The sequence below is a fragment of the Lissotriton vulgaris genome, chromosome 7 (assembly GCF_964263255.1).
Source record: "Lissotriton vulgaris chromosome 7, aLisVul1.2, whole genome shotgun sequence".
In the NCBI taxonomy this organism is placed as follows: Eukaryota; Metazoa; Chordata; class Amphibia; order Caudata; family Salamandridae; genus Lissotriton; species Lissotriton vulgaris.
The window spans coordinates 91,976,092-92,003,871 of NC_141695.1; the positions used below are offsets into that span (position 1 = coordinate 91,976,092).

Sequence of the window (27,780 nt, forward strand, 5' to 3'; positions counted from 1 at the left end):
AAAGGAATAGAGCTAGTTCTTCTAAGGTTTACTTGCTCAGGTCCTTTACTAGTATCAGGGATTCTGGGGTTGACAGGGCCGTAGTTGCTAGGAGCCTCAGATCGCATGAGCTTCGTAGCAGGGGCACTACTGGACTTTATCTTATTTGGGTGTTCTGTAGCCTTCATTATAGGCGGCCCAGGGAACCGTACACCCTCATTAGTGATTACATCAAGTCCTGCTTGGGCTTTTACAGTTGACACCCCTTTAGCTGGTCCAGATACAATAGATAAATCCTGTAGGGAAATGGAGGTCGCCCGACCGGTTGCATCCCCCCTGATTCAACCTCTCTAATTCTAGAATGAAGCTTGATAAGGGATTTTATGGAGTAAAAATTATCCAGGGTTGCCTGTTCAAACCTGTCCATCCGCTCGGCCAACCCTTTAACTCTCTCTAAGACTGGGAGCAACAAGGATTTCAACATTTTTTCTATTATAACGATTGAAGGGATCTCATTGGGAGGGGGCTCAACAGGTGCTACAATCTGGTCGACAGGTGGCTCTACGACTATATTGTCTGGTGATTCACCCTCCATAACCTCTTGAGGACAGCTTGCACCCACCCCTACTCCCTTTTGGGGCGCACCCACTCTGATACCAAGTCTTCTGATTTTCCTACAGAGTTTGGGGTGACAGCCTCTACGAGGGCTAGTGGTTCTCTTCCTTTTACTATGCATTGATCGTTTTGCTGCTAACTGAGCCAATACTGGTAAATGTGATGTATCCCCATGGCTCGGAGTAGTGTTGGATGGGGGCACGGGAACAGGGGCATTGCCAGGATTAGTCCGATGCATCAACCTCGATAAGTGGGGCTGAGACTACCAGACTCTCCTGCCTGGCAGAACTGGCCCTTGGATCTACAACCCTTGTATGGTCTAGGAAAGGCGGAGCAATCTCCACAGGGTCAGTTACACCTGCTAGAGAGAGGGTTTGCGCCGAAGAGCCCAATGACAGAAGCTTCTCTGGGAGATTTTGAAGAAGTTCGATGGATAAGCGACGCTTGGCACATCTCTCAGCCAGGGCAATTTCTCTGTCAATCTCCCGAGTAGCCCTGGGGAAATATTTATCTAGAGGACCTAATATAGAGACCCCTAGAGACGGTGGTAAGGGGTTAGGAGAGGACGAAGTCATGCTATGGGCAACAATCAATCCTAACAAGACAAAAAAATGTGGACCGCTAAGTGAAGAAAACCAGAAAGTATAATAGACCTTTAGCACCAATAGTTAATGATCCGGTAAACGTCTCACTGTGTCGCAGTCACTGAGCCGGAAAAGGTCCAGAGCCAGATGTTAGAGAGGGGGCCCAGCCCAGCCTCCTGCAGCCCCTGACAGCCACAGACGGTCCCGCCCTTGTCCCGGGCTTCTCCCGGGACGCTCCCGCGCACTCCCGCGCAGCGGAAGGTTATGGCTACTATAAGGATGCTTAAATGGGCGGGAGGGCCCGGGCAAGCAGGGAGAGCAGGTGCAGTAGATTAGATCATGCAGGGACTTCTGGGAGATGGAGTCCCTGCGGCACTGCTCGCAGCTCTGCAACAAGTCCTGCCCTCGCCTCTAGTGCCCTCAGAGCTCACCCTCAATTGAAGTGCAGACTCCTTCAATCCGCGAAGCGGGACCCGCGCAGCCGGTCTGGTGAGCAGCAGACAGGTCCCGAGAAAAGAAAGGCAATGGCTCCTCCTGGTAAAGGTCAGTTCTCAGCAGTGTCCCACGAAGGTAGCAGGGACTGGGCTTTTCACTCTGTGGTGGGCGGGGGGGCGGGTCAAGCGGGGAGAGCAGGTGCAGTAGATTAGATCGTGCAGGGACTCCTGGGAGATGGAGTCCCTGCGGCACTGCTCGCAGCCCTGCAACAAGTCCTGCCCTCGCCTCTAGTGACCTCAGAGCTCACCCCCAATTGAAGTGCAGACTCCTTCAATCCGCGAAGCGGGTCCGGCGAGCAGCAGACAGGTCTGGAGAAAAAAAAAACGGCTCCTCCTGGTAAAGGTCAGTTCTCAGCAGTGACTGGTATGCATCCTAACTGTGAGCAGGTACATCCTTCCAGTTCTTTTAGGCATTTCTCTCTTAGCACAGCAGCTTGTCCAGGTTTCATAGGAGCTTTTTATTACTGTAAAGCAGGGTTCCATGTTTTTTAATCACTTTGGCATTGCTGGATGTTGGGCAACTGTGGTGATGAGGTGAGCAATTTCCTGAGCCTTACTGCCTAGGTTGATTCTCTGTTGCACTGGGCCAGCCACATGGCGGTAGGAAGAGGTATGTATAAAATAGCATTTGCCAGACCTATCAACAGTCTACATTTTAAATGACCACTGATAGCTGACCCAGGACCATCGACTTTTCATGTGGCCGCCCACATCTGATGGGAAGGCTTGCAGAAGAATCTGCTAGTTGGTTGAACACGAAGTGGTCCCACCTTTTAGACATTAGGCTGACATATCTAATTCAATTAAGAGCCACATTTTATAGCACAGTGTCTGTACCCTACATGGATGCAAAATAGTTTGGTAGTGTGGGGAATTGGGCTTCTGTTTAAGGGGATGAAACCACATTTATTGTCAGGGTAAACCACAAGCAAACCCCACATTACCCTATGTTTACCCCTCTGGTGGGTTGACACAATGCATTTAGGCTCAACTTAGAGGCAATGTTTAAAAGATGTACACTGTACATCAAACAGTAATTAAGTGAAAACACACAATTTAGAATACTGGAGTCAAATTTAATCAATTATTTCTGACCAAAACAACCGAAATCTGTTAGTAGAATAAGGGATATGCAATTTTTAAGAGCCTTGTGAAAACAGTGCTTAGAAGCACAAGGTGCTGACTGTAGTTATCTGGTCTCACCAGACTGCAACAAAGTCACAAGATCAGACTGACTGTGTTGGAGTGTGACCCGGAGTCAGGGAACAAGTTAGACCACTGAACAAAGTACAAGTTGGCAAAATTCTTCCATGATAAAATCATGAAGCTTAAACTCTCTTTAGACTGACACACTCTGTCATTGTACTGAAATCCTCCCCTCAGAGAGGAGTGAATAAACTGCCTCAAACTAGGACAAGTGACCCTACTGCTAAAGAATCCAGGTATTGACCTGTATTGACTCAACAACTTCAGGTCCATCTCCAAATTTTCGTCCTGGTGAAAATACTAAAGAAATACGTACACTCACTAGTCAACCAACATATTGACTCCAACAATCTTCTAACCAATTTCAATCAGGTTTCAGGAAAGTGTGTAGCGCGGAAATATTCTTACTAAATATAGCAGATGATATACACAAGTCACTGGACGCTCATAGATGATGCCTACTCACCCTCCTGGGCCTATCATTAGCCTTCGATCACAAGCTGCTTTTAGAAGCCCTCCAAAAACATACTGGAATTGATGGCAAGGTTTTGAAATGGTTCACCTGTTACCTATATAAACCGCCCCAAACAAGTAAAAATAAATAACTCAACTACAGATACTTCCATCATAAACAGGGGTGTCCACCAGGGCTCAGTCCTTTCGCCTACACTCTTTGATAAATACATGAAACTCCTCTCCACCATACTCAAACAAGCAAAATTCCCATGCCACTTAAATGTGGCTTCAATTAGAAATGTCTTCAATTGAGGACTTACGACGGTTAAGCACCACTCTCATAAAAGTCCAAAAGTTGGCTCTCCCACAGCTAACTGAAACTCAACCAAGACACAATGGAAGTCCTACTCCTGTCTGACAATGGACAGTCCAACCAGGTCCAAGAGTGGATAAACACCATTCATACTTTCGACTTCAAATTGACACTGACTAAGTCCACAAAATCCGGGGGAATTACCCTGAATTCAATTCAGAGCATAAACGTGAGAAGTTGGCCTGGTATATGCTGTCCACTAATTAAAGTGGGCACCTTGCACCAGGCTAAACAACCCTTATGATGATTTAAGAGGTCAAAGATAACCTTAGAAAGCTATCCAAGTGGTAGCTGTGGAGAGAAGCTTTCAGGCTTAGTCTTGAAGGAATGTTAAGCACCTTGTTTTAACAGAATTCAACCATAATGTATTTGGTTAAATGAAAGGAGAACCATACAGTAGTTATACATTTATGTATTTATTATTATAACACACCTTAAATACCTCACAGTATCTGCTACACGCAGATAAACACGAACACACAATACTGTAGCACAGAAACAATCGTAAGTCGCACTAATACACAGTGGGTTCCAGGGGGAGACCAAACCATATACTAAAATAGCGGTATAAGAACCACAACTTGAGTCAAGCCAGTGTCTAGATGGTGTAGAATTGCTGGGACCCCAAGGAACCACCTACGGTGAGTAAGTAGGGACCCCATGGGGGATGGATGCAGTGTGAGAACACGACCGCGTGCTACGTACAATTCAATGGGAGAGTCGCTGTTGCAGTTTTAAAGTTTAAGGGCCCTTCCCAGTGGATTACAAGGAAACCCATTGTAACATAGAAGGCTGAAGAGCCACCCCACCCATGGATACTGAAGTACCCGAGTTATGTATCCCAGGGAAGCCAGGTGCATATGGCTGAAGTGGCATCGGAAACCTTTGTCGTTCTCTATGGGAGTCTTCAAAGAAATGCCACTGCTGGAAAGAAGAAAAGTGTCAGGTGGAACCCACCGGTGGCTTCTTGATGGAAGGACCCTGAAAGCAGAGGGGACAGAGTCTGGGTCACTCAGGAGTGACCAGGGGCTCGGTAGACAAATGCCCACCGACATCGGGTGCTTCAGGTGTGGAGATGGATACCTTGGGCCTCATTTATGAAAAGTGACGCATCGCTGCGTGAAAACAGCGATGCGTCACTTTTTAATGCGCACTCCTTGCGACACCAATGATGCGTCATATTTAATGTATGGCGCATCATGTCGCAAGGACTTACAGATGCGTCAGTATTTTTGACGCATCTCTAAGCGCAAAAGTGACGCATTGCTGGAGTGTGTCACAAAAGTGACACAACTCCAGCAATGCGTCCTTTCACATGGGGAAAGCCCCATGTGAAAGGGCTTGCGTCAGTCTTACGCCTGCTGTGAGGCAGGCGCAAGATTTTGACGCAACCGCATCCTAAAAGTGACGCAGTGAAATCTCATAGATTTCACTGCGTCACTATTACGAGGCTTTTTGCGGGGGAACGCCCCCTCTGCATACATTATACCTGACGCAGGTATAATGTGGCGCAGGGGTTTAAAAAGTGACGCATCTACCTAGATGCGTCACTTTTTAAATATGGCGCAACAAGGCGCATGTTTTACGCTGCCGGTGCGTCACAAAAAGTGACGCATCTGCAGCGCAAAACTGACGCAAGGCCTCATAAATGAGGCCCCTTGATTCTACAGCTAAAGGGACCAGGAGACATCGAGTACAAATAGGATCCGATACAAGCTTTTCCACGAAGGATGTCAAGTGCTGAGCGGCCGGTGTCCGCAGGAGCACCAACAACCCTTGGCAGCGGCAACCCACGAAGAAGGTCAAAGAAGGTTACGGTCTGGCCCAGAAAGGTCCAGAGGACTCACCACAGAAAGGGAAGTCAGGGCAGGTCTGGAGCAACCAGGGGTGCCCAATAAAAGCAGTGTAGTCAGTCAAGTGAAACCGAAGGCACAGGATTTGCGAGGAGACCTTTAGCAGTTTGACAAAGTCACAGCTTGCAGGGCACAGAGTGCAAGGAAGCCACAGTACTTTGTATAAAATATGTGCAGATAGCCAAATGCACTTTGTTAGAAAATGCCAAGAAGCATATGCACTTGCAAAAGTACGCAGTGCACAGGGGTTCAGGCTGTGTGGTCCCCAGAAGGGACACTGGTCTCAAACTTGGTGAGAGGGCATCTCAACCTCAAGAAACATAGGAACCCACCTTCTGTGTTGCTAGAGCCGTCAGAGTCCGCAGGAGCTCAGGATCAGCAGACCGGTCAGTTGTGTTACGGTGCCTGTGAATGCAGTGGGGTGACTCCTTCACCCCAAGGGAGATACTTCAGTTGTCCTTGATGCTCCACAGGTCATGAATGGAGCCTGTATGATGCACAGGCACAGACGATGCTTTGGACGGAGAGGCAGACAAAGTCGGGCCCAGTCGAAGTCCAGCAAAGTCCAGAGTGTCCACTCAGTCGAAGTTCAGTGGTTTCTTAATAAGAATTTTGTCCATGTTGAACCTAGAGTCCTACCACCAGGTAAGCTCTTTTGTATCCACGGAACAAGGTTGGAAAGATTCAGGGGACCCTCCCAGGGGAGGGTCAGGACAGTGGGGAGGAACTAGACTATGCACAGGGACACCAAATGTGCCCCTCATGCAGAGCACTTTGGAAGTGCACCCACCCAGCTCCAATACACTAAATTCTGTCTGGGAGTTGGTTACATCGTTCTGTGGCAGGATGCCTATTGTGCTGCCTTCCTCTGCTCGAGCTTGGCTCAGCAGCAACCATTTTGTGCTGTCAGGGTTGAGAAGGCTGGAATCGGGAAGATCCAGACCCTACGAAGCTTGCTTCTGAAGGGTGGAATCATATCCCACACTGGTTATCGGTGTGGAGGTATGATTCCAAAGTGTTTGATACTAAACACAAAATGGTTTGTTACAGCCGTTTTTGAGATAGCATTTTAAGCGCACAAATAATACACCTCTACCTATATGCATGGCTTCGTCACCGGCAACCTGGGAGAATGGTCTCAAAGGCTGCAGGGGTGCTCTGCTCTTGCAGGGGCACCCTATCACATAAAACCCAGCACCCTGCCTTCATGATTGTCAAGGCCTGCTATAGGAATGCCTGATAGGTTTTAAGTGTAGTGACCTAGAGAGACAGTGAACCTATATCTAAAGTAAGTGGTGTATGCACCATCTTACACAGGCTGCAATGGCATGCCTGTAGTTCCATTTTGCATGGCCTCTCATGAGTGGCATAATACATGCTTCAGCCCATGGAAGGCCTCTGGGGGACCTATGCCCGGGGTACATGTTTACCATATACTAGGGCCTGACAAGGGTACCCTTATATCCAATCTGGAGTGTACCTAAGTACAATGGCATAATATTTAAGGAGAAAGCTTATAGGCTGGGGTCCTGATTAGCAGGATCCCAGTCAGACTAGTCAACAACAGTGTAACATCAAGCAAAAAGTGAGGGTAACCGTAAGAAGCGGATCCTACTTTCCTACAATGAACCTACACTTTAAGAATACAGTGAAAAGTGCATTCTAGAACCTAAAACTCCTACACAAAATCAAGCGCTTCCTATCCCAAAACCATTAAAAAACTAGGCCTGTGCAGTCAGGCAGTGTTCTTGCTGCTCCGCACTCCTCTTTGAACATTGAATTCAGAAAAAACTCCACCTATGCCAAGTGGCGGAGTGTACTAGTGCTCACCCCAACTACAGGTTTGCAGAACTTTGTTTTGTTTCAAACCCTGTACTGTCTCATATCGAAGCAATTGCTGTTAAATGGTGCTGGGTTTTTAAATAGGACAAAACAAGCCACACTTGGTAACAGAACAGTTTTTTTCCCATCATTTTCTGGGAGTGGAGGAAGGGGGCAAAGCTTGCACACTCAACTTGTGCAAAGACACTTTCATTTCCATCAATATTTGTTGAATGGTCTGATTCTGCAAAAACGTCAAACCAACGCTGCTGGCATGCTGTCCCATGTGTATTTGAAAAATATTGATGCACATCATGTGTGAGGAAATTGGGCCTCTAGGCTAAAGTTGCCACCATATAATAAAGCTGACAACTTTTCCAACTGTAGCACTCCCACCAACTAGGGTGCTACCCAACCCACAATTGGGTTCAGCACCTTGTCGGGTGTATGAAGTGCTACAGAAATGATGAACACAAATACAAACACAAATACAATTGCCTGCCCTTTCTTATAATTGCTTGCATGCCATCCTACACAGTTCAATGGCATTTGAAACCTTTCATGTAGGTGTGCCTCCGTTTTGCAAAAGTCCAGAAAACAGCTTCAGAAAAGGTCATCTCTCCTATATGTTCTCTGCTTAAAACTATAGGCATGTACATTAATAAATGCACCCACGCAGGTACATATTCAGAAATGATCCAGTTGAAATAAAATAAATAAAAACTTCTAAAACAATAAGTGCCAATACGTGAAAAAGAAATGCATTTCGATGGACTGGACTTAACAGTGAACACATCTTACCACCAAGAAAACAATCAACAGAGGCAACACACGTCCCATTTGGTGCCTCAAAAGATTGTTAAAGATGAGGGCCATGTTAGAAATGGGGGTCTCTAGTTGGCACTGGCTGACTCCAATGTTCAAACAGGGACCCTTCTTCCTAAGTCCGGGCAAGTGGGCTACCCCTTTTGACAACCCCTGCTCAACCCTGTGGTAACCTAGCATGAGCAGTTAGGCCTATCTCAGAGGCAGTGTGTTAAGCATTTATGACCATGTACAACAAGGCAGTAACAACACCACAAAAGGACACAACTCAGGTAGGTATAGAAAAATAATATCTTTATCTAACAGTTTAACTCAAAACTCACAAAGAATTTCAACAAGCTACAAAGCAAGTACACTAGTAGGGACTACAAAATGGCAATAACGTATTCACCAGAACATAGCAATGACTGAGTTCAAGGCCGGGGCCTACGCGACCCGTTGCACACCCGATACCTGCAGTTGAAAGATGGCACAGCATGCAGCTTCTCGAAGAAGCGGAGACGATGGCAGGCGGACTCCCAGCAACCACAAGATTGGGTTGCAGGGGTCCGCAGCTTGCACCCACATTGGTTCGGGCACTTGGGGACAGGCGGGCTCTCAGCGGCAGCAGCACGAGGCTGTGTTAGCCGGGCAGGTGGTGGTGATGGCTCTCGTCTTGCAGCTCCGTGGTGGGCTCACTGCGGCAGCAGCTCTCTCTTAGTTGCGATTTAGAAAAGGGGGTGGTGATGGACAGAGTATCTGAATTAAACAGAACACTTGTACCCAGTCAAAAGATCAGGGCTTGATCCATCACCGTTTTTTAGCTCACTGCACCATCCCAGCTCAGAACCTGGCTACATGCAAATTAGTCTGTCCCTGGCCCAGTGCATCAAGGGAACAGGGCAGACCAAACTACAAAAGCCAATTCTTTTACTGGAAAGGAAACAAGCTTCTGGGGACCGGTTTCTGGCATTACAGCCATCTTTGGCCCGGCTTGCTTGAATCCTGATGGTGCAGTGAGCAAGGGACTCATGTCTGAGCATGCCCTTCCACGCTTATGGTGGACAAAACGATTCAGAAAAGGGGGTGGTGATGGACAGAGTATCTGAATTAAACAGAACACTCGTACCCAGTCAAAAGATCAGGGCTTGATCCATCACCGTTTTTTAGCTCACTGCACCATCCCAGCTCAGAACCCGGATACATGCAAATTAGTCTGTCCCTGGCCCAGTGCATCATGGGAACAGGGCAGACCAAACTACCAAGCCAATTCTTTTACTGGAAATGAAACAAGCTTCGGGGGACCGGTTTCTGGCATTACAGCCGTCTTCGGCCCGGCTTGCTTGAATCCTGATGGTGCAGTGAGCAAGGGACTCACATCTGAGCGTACCCTTCCACGCTTTTGGTGGACAAAACGATTCAGAAAAGGGGGTGGTGATGGACAGAGTATCTGAATTAAGCAGAACACTCCTACTCAGTCAAAAGATCAGGGCTTGATCCATCACCGTTTTTTAGCTCACTGCACCATCCCAGCTCAGAACCTGGCTACATGCAAATTAGTCTGTCCCTGGCCCAGTGCATGATGGGTTGACTGTATGACATTGTTCTGCATTCTGTCCATCAACTTTTGCTTTTCATTTGTCACCCTGAGTGGGACGGGTATGCTCAGACGTGAGTCCCGTGCACTCCATGCCACTGGAAGCAAGCTATCCTGGCTGAAGAGGGGTGAAACCCTGAAACCGGTCCTAGGATGCTTGGTTCTGGTCCAGGAAATACATGGCTTGGCAGTTCGGTCTGAACTGGGGTGGTGTGGAGTGCAAAAAAACGATGGATTTAGGCACAGATCTCTGTACTGGGGTGAATGCATGACATTGTTCTGCATTCTGTCCATCAACTGTTGTTTTGCATTTGTCACCCTGAGTGGGACGGGTATGCTCAGACGTGAGTCCCGTGCACTCCATGCCACTAGAATCAAGCTATCCTGGCTGAAGAGGGGTGAAACCCCGAAACCGGTCCTAGGATGCTTGGTTCCGGTCCAGGAAAGACATGGCTTGGCAGTTCGGGCTGGACTGTTACCATGAGGCACAGGGTCAAGGCTGATTTGCATATGGCCATGTCTGAACTGGGGTGGGGTGGAGTGCACAAAAACGATGGATTTAGGCCCAGATCTCTGTACTGGGGTGAATGTATGACATTGTTCTGCATTCTGTCCATCAACTGTTGTTTTGCATTTACTAGTCCCAGCAAAAACTCTTCAGATTAGGGGCTGCCATTCAACCTTCATGGGCAACGAAGCACTAGGCCTTTGATAACAGTAACATTTTACTCTCACACAACAATGGATTATTAAGCACACACACCCATCAACTCAAACCCCCCTACCCAGGTACAATCAATATAAAACCCTGTCTGCTCTGTGACATGTGGGAGAACCACCTAGATTCCTGGGAGGCATGTGCATCCAAAGGTTGTATAATGTTGGCAGGTATGAGAACGAATAGAAGCTACAAGCTTCCTTAACAAACAATGATGTTTATAGTTTTAATTGTGTTTGCCAATGTTTGCTTTAAAATCAGGATGATTCTATTACATATTTTCTACAGTAGGTTAAGCTAAACCCACACTAATATGACTTATTGTTGTGTGTGTGCTCTTTATATGGTCCTGTATGGGGTAGGATCCTCTCATTCCCTTCTAGTCAAGCAGGTCTGTTGCCTGCCAGACGCTTATCCTCCAGATGTGTTTATGCCTTCCAGATGCTTATCCTCCAGATGTGTTTATGCCTTCCAGATGCATATCCTCCAGATGTTTTAATGTCTTGTACACACTTATCCTTTATATGTGTTTAGCCCACAGAGAGTGGTGCAAGATACCTGTTAGTTGTACCTTTGTTGGGAGAGGCCTGGCTATATCCGAAACTCAGGGCAAGGAGAATCAAACCGGGGTGCCCCAAATGACATAAGACATCATAAAATCATAACACAGGGTGCAAATGGCACCAGAATTGTCAAGGATGCAAGGTACCAAGACCTGGGGAAAAACTTCAGTAATGAGATAAATATATTCCAGCAATACATGCTTTGAAAGATTAAAACATTTTTTATTTGTGTTACTTAAATGCTATTTTGTATTCTTTGTCTTCCTCAGGGTGTTTTTTTTAAATCTCTGTTTTTCAGGCTGTATATAATTGGATTACATAGCGGAGTTACAACAACATATAACAAAGACAATACTTTGTTTTTTTTTACAGAAACAGTTGATGGTGGTATCAGGTACGTAGAACAGATAACTCCACAGAATAATATAACCACAGTGAGGTGGGAGCCACAGATGGAAAAGGCCTTGTGTCTCCCTCCTTTAGACCAGATTTTCAGGATTGTTGAAATGATGTTGATGTATGATGCAATAGTTAAAGAAAAAGGTGTTACTCCGACTATAAAACCAACGATGTAGGTTGCTGTCTCAACCGTGCGAGTGCTGCTACATGAAAGATTTATTACAGCTGCTAAGTCACAGAAGAAATGGTTGATTGTGTGAGACCCACAGAATGAGAGCCTAGAAATTAGTACAACATGCGGAATTGGGTCTATGAAACTAAAAAGCCAGCATCCGGCAACCAGCTTCATGCAAACCACATTATTCATGGTTTCCACATAGCGCAAAGGATTGCAAATGGCCACATAGCGATCATAAGCCATGACTGTGAGAAGCAAAAATTCCGCAGACACCATGGACATGAAAAAAAACACCTGCAGCAAACATCTATTTAGAGAAATGTGTGTTCCTGCCAGAAAGGAGTGAGCCAGCATGTTTGGGAAAATGATTGTTGTGTAACAGATGTCAAGAAAGGCTAGGTTTGTGAGGAAAAAATACATTGGTGTGTGCAGTTGTGTGTTGTAATAGATAATCACCACGATAAGAAGGTTGCCCACAAGTACCAAGAAGTAAACCAACAAAAAAGCCAAAAAAAGTGGCACTAGAATTTGCGGAAAATCAATAAAACCCACAATGATGAACTCAGTAACTACAGTTTGATTTTCACCTTCCATGTGTCTTGGAATGCAGCTTTCCAGTGTCGGGCAATCAGAGATATCTGCAATTAAGGAACAAAAAGGAAACTCACTACTCATCACCACCGTCTGGCAGTCTAAGTTGATATGTTTACTATCAGAAGAAACTTATTGAATTGGAGGCAAAAAATAGGTGTGTAGTTAGCCAGTTCTAATTGTTTCTTGTGTGTATTATGCATTTTTTTTCCACAGGGCAATGATTGACTTGCATTATGTCTGTTGCTAATTTATAGGTTGGTTACTTATTTATATAATAGAGTGCAGCTGTAACTATTTAAAACTTGTCTATACGACACAGGACATTACCAGGACATGCAAAACTCAGAAGTACATGTCCTACATTTTATTTACATAGCACCCTGGCATATGGGCTATCTCTGCCTGCCTTTGGAGTGACATATATGTAATAAAAGGGGTGTATACGGTTTGCAAGGGGTTTTAAATTCCAGGTACACATGGCAGACAGAATGCACACAAAAGGCTCTGCAGTGGCAGGCCTGAGATACATTTAAAGGGCTACTTGTGTGGGTCGCACAATTAGTAATGTAGGCCCACTGGTAGCATTTAATTTATAGTGCACTCTACTACAGACTTATAGATTAATTAAATATCCAAAAGGTGGAAAAACATACTAATGTAGCCATGTTTATCTGTAAAACACATGCACTTTAGGACTGGTCAGCAGTGGCAAAGTGCTCAGAGCCCCAAGCCAAAAAGCAAAAGAAGCAAAAAGAGGATGTAAGCAGGCAAAGTATTTTGGGGGTAGATCACCCTAAATCTGACAGGTCTAACATGAGGTGAGTTAAAAAACATGCTTTTAAATGTATGTTGTCTGCCTACTTGCAGGTGAGTGTGTTTACGTGAGAGAGAGTTTCTGTGTGTAAGTGTGAATTTAACTTCATGTGTAAGCATGTGTTTGTTTGTGAGTGAAATTGAAGGCCAAAGAATGTTAGATGTCACTGCTGATACCGAGGCATTTTGGTAATTTGATTTTCATGCCAGGACTCAACTTTTGGGGAAACTGAGCTACCTATTGATGATAGCCGGGTCATGTTGGGGGATGTCTCCTGTTGTGCTCTGGATGATGGTGACACCCAGTGACTGGCTATGATTTTTTAAACCAGTACTTCAAAGAAATTAACATCAGGTTGGCAAGGCCCTCGACAAATATAAAAAAAAATAGGTAAAGTTGCTTACAAGAACTACAAATAAGCTATATCAAGGACTAGCTATGCCATATTAGTCTGCTAAAATATAATTGAGTCCTGTACACGTATCCTCTCCTTTGTCTATTGATGCAAGTGATATCGACAAGGTAAACATAGTGGAAAGTTGAACAGAACAGCAAAGGCTTAGGCTAAAACTTGGTCACTTAATTCTGCTCACATTTCCTCAGAATTATCAAGTAGAACTCGTTTGGGGGAACTTGCTATTCTGATTTTACACAGAAAAACTATTAACCACTTGGATGCTAGGCATTTTCCCGCTGTGTGCTGGAAAATGCCATTTTAGTGGCACCATGACGAGCTCAGCTCGTCATCAGCACACGACCCCCGTGGGTGATGACGAGCTGAGCTCGTCATCAGCATCGAAGGGGTTAAACAATGACCACGCCATATTCCTGAAGCACACCACATAGCAATCTACATAAAAGTCAAACAGATATTAAAGATGAACGTTATAGAAACTTCAACCTTCAAAGTTAACTTTTCTCCAAACCAGATGGGAGCATCCTTGTTTGTATTTATTTCCATTATGTAAACAAGGTTTAAAAATGTGATAACTACCCAACAGGTAGAACTGATGAACTCATCGACCATTTAAGGAAATCTCAATATATTTCCACCATTGACCTCATTACGGGATATTGGCAGATTCCAATATGCCTTGATGACTAGGAATAGACTACATTGTCCGTCCCTTATTTTTTTCCACTTTTTGGTGCTCCCTTTTGAGTTGCATGTTGTACTTGTAACATTCTAGCTCCTTGTTATATGTGTGTGATAGCTTAATATTCACAAGTATTAGGCTGAACATTTAAAACTTCTAACAAAGGTTTTGCATTCCTTAAAAGAGGCGGGGCTTCACATAAATGAAAAAGAATCATGACTGGCATACTTTAAGATTAATTAGTTGGATTCAAATTAGGAAATGGACTGATAGAACCACAAGGATAAAAAGTTAGTGGACTCACATTCGTCCCTTTCCTGAAAAACAGAAAAGACATACAGGCCTTTTTCAGAAATCCTCAGCTACTACAGATGGTTTATTCCTAACTACTCACACCTAGCAGGACAATTAACTGATTTGATACAGAAGTAGACCTCTAGTAAACATTTCAATCAATCAATGATTTCACCTAAAGCTGTCTTACAATCACCAGACTTTAACTTAAACGTCATTCTTCTAACAGATGCCTCAAATTTTGGTGTTGGGGCATGTTAGGTTTGTAAACCTTAGGGTGGTCGACCCCAAAACTTTTTGCCTTCCTCCTCCATTCTTGCTGATCTAGATTGTGCTGGCCTCAGGACTCTGCGCACTTTGCCACCGCTGACTAGTGCTAAGGCACATGTGCTTACTCTTCAAAACAAGGTCACTCTGGCTTATCCCCAATTGGCATGTCTAATTTATTTATAGGTCATTAATGAAGTAGTATTGTGTGAGCCCAGGGCCTGCAAATTAAATGCTACTAGTGGGCCTACTGTGTTCAAGAAACAAGGGCAACAATGCTCACAAAGAACAAGGGTATTTAGGATGCCTGTGGAACGTATAAACAAGATAAATGATATTATTTGCTCAATCGCAATCGTTAGCCAGAGGATATACATAGAGAAGAAAACCTTTATATATCTTAAAAAATATTTTTGGGGGCTTAAAGATATATAAATATTAAAATATTTATAGTGGTAAGTGTCTCAAGTGAATAAAGAACCAAAGAAAAGTGACAAACTTTGGTATACAACAAAGTTTCTAAATATAGTTAAACGACCAAAACAGGTTGCATAATTCATAGGCACTGTCAACTGTACAAATTCCAGAGAAAGCAAATTGTGCGGATATTTTAATATACATATGAATACTTCTGAATTTTCATGTTGGTCTTGTTTTATTTATTAAAAATGACTCTAATTTATTAGACTAGCATAGGATCCTTTGGTGATGTTTTCGCTCGGCATTATTGTTTGAAGTGCTGCACAAATACTTTACACTTTCCCTCTGAGTTAAGCCTGACTGCTCTGTGCCAAATTGCCCGGGGGTTGAGCACAGGTTAATCTAGAGTTTGCTTGTGACTTCATCCTGATAAGGATTGTGGTTGCTGCTTGACCAGGGTTCACACCCTTGCCAACCAACAGCTCAATTTCCTACAGGGCAGTATTATTACAACTTAAGGCCTTATTACGATGTTGGGCGGAAAGTCTCCACCTCAAAGTCAGAATTTCCTGGATCGTTTTGGAACCCTTCCGACCGTCTCGGTCAGTTTAGATTCCGACAGACCGATTATGATGTTCATGGTCAGAACGTAAATCAGAAGGTCATTCTGAATTGGTTCTGACCGGCTCTCTGAATATTCGTGCCAGTTGGAAACGCATCATACACCACTATGGATAGCATTTCCATCCTCAGGATTATGATATCTTTTTCCAACAGCCTTTCCGACTTGGTCTGTCCAACATGGAAAGGCTGTCGGATAGTGACTTTGGGGGCCCCTGTCAGGGCCCCCTTCATCCTGCGGCGACTGCGGTTGGTGGCCGTGGGGGTACCTAAGAGACCCCCATGTAAAACCCTGCACTCTGTGACAGGGACAATGGGGCGGAATACGAGCTCCAGTAGGGAACAATGGGACTCCTACCGAACAGTGTTTGGTTGCATTGTAATCCGTCATTCAAAATAGCCGACCGCAAGATGATCGTTCATGACACAAGACAGTGTCGAGCAGAGGCTTTCCACCCAACATCATAATGAGACCCTAAGTAGTCCGAATGAAGAAGCACTCTATCTGTTTATTAGCAGCTAAATATTTCCCAGAGAACAAAAATATCCCATAACAGAGAAGGAATGTTTAGAGATAACCTGGGCCATAGAGAAGCTGCTATGTTATCTGGAAGGACATACTTTTTTGTTGTATTCTGATCATGCACCTCTTGGTTGGAATTAGTGCAACGAGATGAAATGATCCAGGACTTTTAAGGTGTCTTTTATCTCCACATTGTATTTGTTTGAGGCTAGACACCGGAAAGCAAAGGAACAAATCAAAGAAGATTTTCCCCTCAAGCAAATCCAGTTGTTCCCAAATTGAACATTCTAAGAGAGGAGGGATGTCAAAAATGAAATAACTTATCTGGTTCCTTTGTTCGAACCACTCCTCAATCAATCAATCAATCCTTTGAAAAGCGCACTACTCACCCGTGAGGGTCTCAAGGCGCTGTGGGAGGGGTGCTGCTACTGCTCGAATAGCCAGGTCTTGAGTAGCCTCCTAATGGTGAGTAGGTCCTGGGTCTGCCTTAGAAGGATGGGGAGGGTGTTCCAGGTTTTGGCGGCGAGGTGGGAGAACGATCTGCCCCTGTGTTCGCTCTTCGGATGCGGAGGACAGTGGCGAGGGCGAGGTCGGAGGAGTGGAGCTGGCGGTTTGATATGCATAAAACACCTAAGGAAAGACAAGGAATAATTAGAATAGAGAAAGGACAACAGAACAGAAAGAAACAGAAGGTACAAGATACTGAAGAAAGACTTCAGTTTCTTCGCCTTAAGAGTTTAAATCCAGACGAAGAGAAAACTCAAGATGAGGAGAAGGAGAGAGAGAAGGACCGAGTACTCTGCTATTAGGTAGTGGAAAATTACTCTAAGGAAAGGAAAACACACCTGACGAAGAGCCAGCAGAAGTACCTAATGTCCCAGAGACGTGGGGGAGACGGAAATTGGAGACCCTTGACTGGAAGTAGAGAGAACACCAGGGATGAGAAATTAAGCAGCTCCAGCGGGGTCCAGTCGAGCATCAGAAAGGAGATGATACGGGTTCCTGCCATGCTCCTGGCGGGGCACAGCTGTCACAGGTGATGCTGGTTTTAGAAGCTGAACAGGCGGGTAGGGCTGGAGAAGGAGGCCTAGGGTGAACACCATAAAGAGAGGGAAACCCAAACATAACAGAGAATTCAAAGTAGTCACATGTTTATAATTTACTGGTGTGTTGTCAGAGATCCCTCATGTGTACTCTTTCTTTTCAGTCAAATGTGAAAAATACTGCTGTATAACTAGAATACTTGTTTCTAGAATTCTAATTTATTTAATTTGTGGCTTTTTGGACCCTTTTTTATTTTTATTTAAAAATCTAACCACAACCCTAACTTCAAACCTTAACCAGGAATAAAATAAGAGTGAAAACAAGACTATATTTAAGAAGAAAGAAACAGAAGTAGTCAGAATTATAACTAAATAAAAAGGAAGAACATTAAACAAAAGCCCATAAACTTTCTCTTACTCACCTGTCTTTTATTTTCTATAAAGGAACTGCACAGTTTTGCGCTGGATCTGGGAAAAATGGGAAAAAGAAAAGAATTCTGAGAACCCCACCCAGCGCCGACAGCAAAGAAAGTTGTCTTCAGAAAGGACTTCTGTACAAACTGATTAAATGGGAAACATCATTTATCACACAGGCAGAACAACAACCAGGCTTACAACAAAGTCACTACCCTGAGTGTGAAGTTACCACGCGTTACTTTACTATGCAAGTCATCACAACTACTTACTGTAGGGGGGGGGGGCATTTTTGGACTGGAGTTGAATTTTTAAGTCCAACACCTTCCATACTGCTGCATAGACTGGAGTTGGAATAGTAATTTGCGACAACTTATGTGGTATAGTAACGCTTGGTAATGTCGCAGTCATGGTAGTGACTGTGTTGTAAAGGCATGCAGGGTTCCGTCATACAACTGATTAAACGAATTGCGGTGCTAAAATCTACTGGAAAAAACTCTCTTGAGAGAGATCATGAAGTAATCCTTCACAACTGCAAGGACACAACAGCCCAGTTTGCTAACAGTTGTACATTTTGACTCACTATGATTCAATGCCTTCACAAGGATGGTGGCCCACTAAGGACAGCAGACCACAATGCCAACGCTCACATTTTAATAAAGTGCTCTTGTTCATTTCTCAAACTGCAGCCTATTTACCTTAAAGGAAACAGGGCTACATTTTAAAAATATATATTTTTTTAAAGTTTGCAGAATTCAAGTTGTTAAAGAAGTCAAGTCAGTGAGCTAAATGCTGAATGGGTATCAAAGTCCGTGATGTGAATTGACTTGTCCTCGAGGTAGAACACATGCCATTGTTGATAATTACATCATTAATAACACCACATATATCTTTAAGGCGCCATCCCTCCTTAAACAAACATTGGCAAGGCCAATAGGCCTGGCCTTTACATGGATGTGCAAACCAGACCTATTGGCATGTCTAAAGTATTAAAGTATTTAACTTTTAACACTACATCGGAGAGCATGTGTCTTCTAGTTCCTCGTGCATCCTTCCCCTCTTTCTATAATCCTTCATTTGAGCTCATACTCCTCCACAGCCATTCCGTGATGTTTAGTTTTTAGGTTGCAGTGACAAGCACACTCCCCAGTCCCACTCCTTGTCTCACAGTAGATTTTAATGTGTGTGTTTTTTATGAGGGCTCCACAGCTGCAGAGTGCTACCTTGCCACTCATTATATTTCACACACTAAGGTGTACTTTTACAGTTAAAAATAAAAAAATGGCTGCAAGTGCATCATGGCCAGTGGTTAATTTGTGAAAAAATCATCAGGAGGCAGCTTCCACCAGCCATTTTCCCCTGTTAGTAATGCCTAATAAAGAACCATGAAACCCTACAAGCTGGCAGAGGATGTGGCATATTGGCCAGAGCTGCCTACTTCGGAGCTGGGGAACTAGGTTCAAGTCTCGGTCTCTGCACAACATCCTCTGATTCTGGACGAATCACGTAATCTACCTGATTAAGTGTCGGTGCTGAGAGCCAGAAACCACCTGCTCAAATTAGGCACTGAACATGACACAAGTGTGCTTGCATCACGCCATGTGTGAACATCAGCAGCCACATTTTAATGGCATTTTTATTTCAAAATACATTCAGGGTGGCTGCTCAAATGTCTGCAAGCATATGCATAGTAGGGCATCCATTGAAACACTCTGGCAGACATTATGGCTTTCGTTTATTCCAATGCAAACGACAACTGGATAAGTCAAAAAGTCAATTGATTGGCCTTTTAATGCATAGAGATATTGGCTTTGCCAGTGCTTGATATTTTGTATCGAAGCCCTTCTTTATGACGACACATTGCCTATAGCATAGGATGGTGTCTCCCTGCATCAGAGTAAGGCCCTTCCTGTGTTGCTCTTCTTAGGCCAGTCCCTTAGTCCTAGATGTTTGGTTTCTGTCTAATCTACCTTAGCCTCATAATCTGTCTGGCAACAACATGTGGTTGAAGACAGCTGACTGCCTTGGCTGCTGAGGAAGCTCTTTCCTTTGATCCGTCCATCAGCGCTAGACCCATCTTTGGAATTCTCTCATTTTGCTCCTCAAAACTGACAGCCATAGCAGCTGTCACTCACTGAGCACTGGTGTGCAAGAAACCAAGGAACTGCCAATCAAGATGCTCTCTGCATTAACTGGCCAAGAAACAATAATTGGAAGCCAATAATCCTATTAAATCAACGCACATTTACAGATCCAAGTCAGTACTTTCCAAACTTTTTTAGAACCACAACCCAAATGTTAGAATGACAAACTTTTGTGACCTACCTAGCTTAATGGACATGGGGCGGACGATTTCTAAACGTAACTAAAGCATGGTGTGAATGTGTGGTGGCACACTATCATTCACAAACAATATGCATTCCATTGAAAAGTTCTCAGAATGTGCACAGACACACAATTTTACTGATTATTCTGCATTGTAACGAATGCCAATGTGTGGAAATCGGGTTTCAGTGAATATTTATCATATATCAGGTTAAGTGTCTCGATATGTTTTGAGCCTACTAAAATCTTTGCTTCCTCCAGACTTCAGAATTGCAACAATAAATGTGCTTCAGTTTTGCTTTCCTGACTCCTGAATGTGGACAGATCACTTTTACAGGTATTTACATTTTGCAGTGTTTGAAAAGAATGACATCCTCCAGCCTTACATTTCACGCTCCCTGTTCCCTGCAAGATTTTCAGATATTTCACTTAAATTTACTTTTCTTTCTCTAACTGCAAAGTGAGGTGTTTGTAAACACCAATCCCCAGTGCTAAGAAATTAAGCAGCAATTTGTCAGAAGACAAAGACCCACGATTGACCTCTGTCTTTGAAAAGCAGCAAAAGTGACAAGTTAACTACACAACTTAAAGGCTTTAACTTTTGTGACCCAGCAGTGAGTTGTGACCCTCAGTTTAGGAAACACTGTTCTAGAGTTCTAGATGAAAGGAGTACCATGTACTAGGTGAGAACTCACGGCTCATATCTAAAGACTAGAAAGGGCGTAGGAAAGAAGAAGGGTCATTTATTATGGATGATTTATCCAAATTGACACTGAAAGAGAGGTGTCCCTTCCCATTTAGGATCAGCCGAAGCCCGGCTGACAGAGTGGTCCAGAGAGGGTGACACAACAAGGGATTGTCCCCAGTAGTCAGAGCTGCCTGGACAAAGCTTCCGATACAAGATCAATATTTGCATCAGGAGAGAGAGAAAGTTCTACCTGAGACAAAGGGGCATATCTACAAGAAAAAAGTGCAGCTCTGCGCAGATTTTGCAGGGTGGTGCGGAGTCAATTGAAAATTACCGGGATGCACCGCATTTACAATAATACGGCGCACCCCTCTGTTTTTCTCTTACACTGGCACTAAGAATAGCTGCCTAGCGCCAACACAGACACCTTTGTGCCATAGTGCAAGGGTCCCTGTGTTGCAGGGAATGATGGTGATTTGCTACTTCTATGTGTGCCTCACTCTGCAAATTATCATTATTTAATGCTTGTTTATGTGAAGTTTACCCTTTCTCCACATTAATAATCAATAACGTCCTTTTGCTCTTTCTATGTGTGCTGCAAAAAGGGAAACATCCTTTACAACGCAACTTTTACTCCGCACCACCATTACGACGCAGCTATTACAACGCAAGTCATTACAACGACTTGCGCTGGAGGGTGCTATAGGATAGGGAATAGTTTAATTTTCTATCCAACTCCTTCCCTACTATCCACGTGGACTGGAGTTGGAATAGAAAATTAAACTATTCGACTATCCAGCGCACCCCAAAGCAAGTCGTAACGACTTGCGTTGTAAAAACTGCATTGAAATGGCATGCGGAGTAAAAGCATGCGTTGTCATGACATACATCCCTGCAAAAATAAAAGTATTTCTCCTCGCTGCGCCAATCTAACACCTGCTTTTCATGGCATTTATTGTTGGCGCAGCCTCAGCTTTACAGATCCTTGTAAATCTGGGGCAGCGTCAAAAGCGATGCTTGTTGCGGTGGAACGCCCGCAGCAGCACCCGCGGCACGCCCCTTTCACGCAGAAAACTGGGTGAAAGGGTCACATAGTTACAAAGCGGCGTTAGGACTCGCAAAGGGGCTCAACACCACTTTCTAAATATGGTGGAGGGCAGTGCGCCACCAAAACGTCATACAAAGTGACGTTCCAGTGGCGCAATCCCCTTGTAAATATGCCCTCGAGTGCACTGCACTGTGCTTCAGCCGGCACCGCCCCCTCTAAGTGACCCGTTTGCACTGTGTCTGCAGTGTACTGTACTCATGACTCGGACGGGAAACGGCCACTACAACGAGGCCGTTTCCACGAATACATTAACCACGCATGCATTACAACGCATACGTGGTTACCACGAACGCCTTTACCACGCATAACTTTACTACGAGGTATGTAGTAAAGGCATATGTGGTAAAGGTTCAAGTTAAAAAAGGGGGGTTTGGGGGGGTCTCCCCCCCCCAAAAAAAAAACCTCACCTGAAATAATGTCAGAATGTGCGGGCAATCGGCGTCAGTTAAGAGGAAACGGAAAGAAACTTCCGCTTCCTCTTAACGACATACGACGTCACCACGGCAGAATAGAGGAAAAGGTTAAGCGTTGAAATACCATTCCGTTGTAACGCATGCGTGGTAAAGGCATGCGTTGCAACGGAATGCGTGGTAAGAACATACAACCGACTCGGACATGACAACCCGCCCGGCGGGGGGCCCTCAACAGAATGACATGAGGGTCCGCAGATGCTGTGTTTGTGGATATGACATGTGCATGCGCTGCGGGGTGACACAGGGCGGCAGGTACCGGGTCCGTGGCGCCAACACTGCAGAGGAGCCGGGGCAAGATACGGGAACATCACAGTCCTTGTCACTGTAACCTTCCGCCCGGCACTAGAGTGCGTAAATCTGAGAGGATAGGATAATTCAAAGGCCACGGAGTAAAGACATGAATGGGGCAGCTGTGCGCTTTACAAAATACACTACATTTACATTTACATATTTCCGAGTCACGTCTACACGCAGGGTCGGACTGGGTACCCACAGCAGCCCTGGCAGTGCCCTCGGACCAGCCCCAGGGAAGCAATGTATAGCGCCAAGATGCTGGAAACGGTTTCTTGCTGCTTTTGTTACTGGAGCCCTATATTGCAGCAATGCTGCAAAACCGGCCCCTAGTAACTAAACTGGCCCCCACCACTGCAAAAACGACCCCCACACTTCCAGCCTCCCGGGAAACAACTGATGCCCGGTACGGCCAGTCCGGCGCTGCCTCCACGCCAAAAGATCGCATGTGATTCTGGTTTAATTTGATGTTGCACTTCAAATCTACGTCTTAATGTAAATGAAAACCCTGGACAGTTGTATTAATGTGTGTAATTTGTTTATTCCATTTCTGCCTCACTCTGAGTTCCAAATCTGTAATTCAGGACTTTTGCCCGCGCGAACATCGGAGACAAACAGCACAGACAGAGGATTGGGTTCTGCAATGGAGAGCCCTCGTCCCTGGGACAACATATGTGAACAATAGTGCCTGCCACAGATAGCGCCCAGTAACGTCTGTCTCCCACAGCGCCTTGAGAACAGGCTTCTCGGAGCGATACAAAACCCTCTTCTCGAGCCGCGCTTTATTTGCTGCTGCACAGATAAGGCTCCTGGTTCAGCGTCGAACCGCGCGAAGGGGGGAGTTTGTTTCTGCGTCTCTGTGGCACCTGGGGCTGGTATTACAACATTTTCGGACCTGGCCTTGTGAATACCGGCGTGACCAAACCTTACAAATAACATGAGGGGGGTCGGGTGACGAGACGCAGATTATAGTCGAGGGACAGAATTCCAAATAAAGGGAGACAAACACAACAGTCCCCCTCGACTGCCCAACCTGTGCTGCTGGGAGGGTTTGTGGAGGGAGTGAGTGTGTGTGTGCTGGCCAACAGCATTAACTCAGTATAGCAACAGGGCAGATGTGACAGTCTTTCTTTGAAAACACAACAAACACTGGCAAAAACATTTGAGGGGCCCCTTGATACATCATTCTCTTTCTAAACTCTTTCACGTTTTATGGGGGTGCAGCAGCACCTCCTGCACCTTCTGAACCCCTACTTTCAGTGCCATTGACCCGCTCCTAATCAGAACTACATATGTATGAGAACTGTCTAAAGCCTGGTGATAAAACAGCTGCCAATGTACTTAACTCTCAAATGATAAAACAGGGAGGCTGACCTCACCTGGTGGATGAAAACAGGCCCCAAAGGTGTTCAGCTCCTGTGCAAACAGAATCCACGATTATGCAGGAGTCCAGCAGTCCTAAAACAAGCCTCAGCAGCAGCGATGGAAAGTCTTCAGTGAGAGTTGCTGAGCACAAACACAGAAGAAGAGAAGGAACCGCATATTCAGCCAGCATGAACACTGCTGTGTAAATGAAGTAAGAAATAAGAGACCATAAAGAACAGTTATAAGACAAGTACACATTTGGGGGTAAAAAAGGAATTCAGGCAGAATAATACTATGTTTCTCTCATGGCCCTTATTTCAGCGGTGCAGCCATTTTATACCCGCCCTTGTGTCTCCAGGGATCTGCTCCCCGAAGTTGAACGTGGCAAACAGTTAGCAGGAGCCACAGCTGCCGAACAGAAGCAACTAGAACCGGGCGTTAATTGTTCCTCCAAAGTCCTGGACTTTGTCCCCAAAGGTCTGAGGTCTTTGCAGTTGAAAGTTGCAAGTGTGTACTGATCACCCACGGAATTAAAGTCATTAAAAGTCCTTTGTTGATGAAACTTTTAATCTGTTGAACCCAAGTCGAAAAGTTTCTCTAAAGTGAGAACATGGTCAGGTGTTACTTTTGCTCAAGTTGTGTGATGTCCATTTGTGGCTGGAGGATGGAGCCCAGAGTGCTCACAGCCTGCTCCATGCACTCCAGAGGCGTCCATAATACTGACTGCACCTCTGATCAGTAAACACAAAGAGACAAACTCGAAAAATGTGAGGGAAAGTTCTTGTGCCACTTACACCTATATCTGACAAATATCAAAGGCCCAGATCCAATGAGACTAATATCCCTAAAAGTCAGGAAATAATTGTTTATGGCAACAGTAAGACACAAGGTAATTTCAGTTTGTGAACTGAGTGTCACTGAATGGTATTCACATGGCCTGTGCATCGAGAAGACACCTCACCAGTGCTCAGGCGTCAGTGAGCTAGGAGCAACCGCGGTCACTGAGTCTCATCAAAGGCTTCTCCTCTGTGCCTGGATGTGGGTGAAGGAGGCGCTGACCAGAGGGTGACCTCCTCACCGCTTTCCATATGTGGAAGAACATGTGATGCAACACCTTATACAAGCACAACTGACTGTCACTATCACACATATACAGTGTCAACCATCAACGACAACACAACAGGTATTGCTGTAGGTGTCATCATTGAGTCACCAGGTTCACAAGCAAAATTCTTGGGCTTGCATCTGGAAAGTAGCCCACGTTTTGTCTCGAGTGCAATAGATTGTGTAGTGTTAAAAGCAGGGTAATGCATTCATCCAGGGTAGTAGTATGGGTCAACATGATTCACTGGTATCAAACACACTAAACACTCTAAAAGTGACCAACTAAGAAATAAGACACTACACTAACAATCTCTATTTACAATCGCCTAACCAATGACAAGAGGCATTGAGGATCAGCAATGTTGGAGAATACGCAAGGAGGGGCTGTACATTTTCTGGACCCCATTGAGCTCCTGAGAGTTTCAGCTTCTGAGATAAGGAGGAGGGTGAAGAACTTTATGAGGGATGCGGACAGTCTTAAATGATGCTCGTGTGTCATTGAGGAGCTACGAGAGAGTTAAAGGGAAGTGGTCAAACTTCTTGTGAAGTGAGCGGGTTTGTCCTGTAGGGAACTGCTCTCAAGGAGGGCCGGGTGAAATGTTCAAGAGACCGGCGAATAATGAGTTCTTGAAGTCAAGTCTGGAAACAATAAGCGCCGGCACTACAGACACTACATCCTGATCTGGAATACCCTACCTCATGCCACAAAGTAGGCTGAGCTGGCAGTGAGCCCTCTTGGCAATGGTTGTCTATGTTGGGTAAGCCAGTTGTCAGGGAAAAATCAAAGCGGTGTTGGGTTATTCACAATGGTCAATTTAAAGTCCATTTGGAATCTGACCCTTGAACAGGAAGATTTGATTTTTACAGTAAAAGTATTGACATAAATTCATATTTTTGGGTTAGTGGTTGTTTGGCATGCATTTTGTAATGGGTGTTAAAGAGCAATAGATGTCGCTGGGCGATTATATCTTGAGAAAGAGCAGGGTTTCATCTTTATGTTGATGATAAAGAGTCCCAGAGTTTCTGAGCATCTCTCCAGGTGGTTTCAGATACAGATGAAATAGACATGGAAACAGTTTGAACCCTGAGTGACAGATCTTCAAAAAGTTGGAGAGCACAGAGTCAAGGAGGGGTGAAACATGTGTGTTCCAATTGGGAAAAGTGGTCTATCAATGGCTCCCAAATCCATGTAATTTAGGTTCCTTATGTGTCACTCGGCATGAGAAGAGTTCCATCGCCATAACATGCCAGAGGCGAGGGAACTATAGGGCGATGCAGGTAGGAGCGGGCTTCTTCCAATGGAGGGCTAATAGCTTTTTAGCTGCATCAAGCTTATGAGAGATAAGATGCTAGTCACAATGGGTCATGGCGGTGAACACTAGGTGCCGTACTCTCAATATAACCACAGTGTATGTATTCAGTATGGGGAAGCCAATGGCATCTTTGATGTGACTCCGAACTTATTTCCAATAGAGAGTCAGTGATGGGCAAGGCCACCTGATATGTATAAAATTCCCCATTGCAGTTTGACAGCACCAGCAGGAGTAAGAGGAGGCAGGAAACATCTTTTGCAAGCGCTGGGGAGTGTAGTACTATCCAGTCAAAAGTTAATATGCAGTTTCCCTCTGGAGTATGCTTATATATATTTTAGGGATGTCCTGCCACAGCTGTTCCCATTGTTGAGAGGGAATCTCTTCTGTAGGTTCTGCATGCCATTGTGTTTGATAAGAATGAATGATAATCAGGGTAGAAAGTTCTATTACTCCATAAGTACGAGAGATCAGACCCTGGGAGCCGTCATATGAGCGATTCAAAGGAGGTGTTGCCACTTGGGTGTTTAGGGGTGTGAGCAGCCAATGTTGAATTTGATAATATTGCAATCTAGACTCATCCAGTAGATAATAGGCTTGCTTACATTGGTCAAAGGTTTTAAATGTATCTCCCTCGAAGAGATCTTGGATCGCACAGCACTCGCCCTCTCTCCACACCTAAAAGGATTGCGGCTGTAGAGCCTGGGAGAAGTAGGGGTTAGGCACCAGTGGGGTGTTGAGAGAGGGAAAAAAGGTGAGGCCCCTTCGCACTTGAATATTATTCCAGATACCCAGCACTGTTTTTGTAGGGATGTCAATGTAGGCACTATGGGGTCAGGTGTGACGTAGGAGCTACGCTGAGTCCCAAAGCGGTCTGCAAGCCACGGCCTGATACATGTGGAACCAGTGCTTCTTGCTTTCACAGTCCACCCATTTCGAGATGAATCAGAGGTGTGACACCCAATAATACTGCAGGAAATTGGGACAAGCCAAACCTGCCCTTTCACTTGATAGCAAAAGAGGATTGTTGGGAAATCTCAGACCCTTCCTGCCCAAGATTAACGTGTTTAGGTCTCGCTGCAGGTACAATATATGTGCATCTTGTAAAGGGGTTGGTAGTGGTTGGAATAGATTGAAGTGAGTATGGAGCCCATAGAAAAGGGGTGAGAGATTGCAATTCCGGCGTGTCCTCGTTAGGGATCGATAGGTTTAGTGCCCTGGATTTGGCCAGATTGATTTTAAAACCTGAGGCTGCCTCAAAAGGAATAAGGAGTGGTATCAGTGCTGGGAGAGAATTCCTAGGGTCCGGCATGGTAAGTAAAAGATCATCAGCGAATAGTGCTACCTTGTGCTCAGTGCCCCTAAAAGGGATTGCCCCTGATGTCCCCT

At 44.9% G+C, this 27,780-nt stretch overlaps 1 pseudogene; it reads right to left on the reverse strand.

Moving 5' to 3' along the window:
- Positions 1–11,305: 11,305 nt before the first annotated feature.
- LOC147700882 (olfactory receptor 5V1-like) lies at positions 11,306–12,234 on the reverse strand (annotated as a pseudogene).
- Between the last annotated feature and the right edge of the window lie 15,546 nt (positions 12,235–27,780).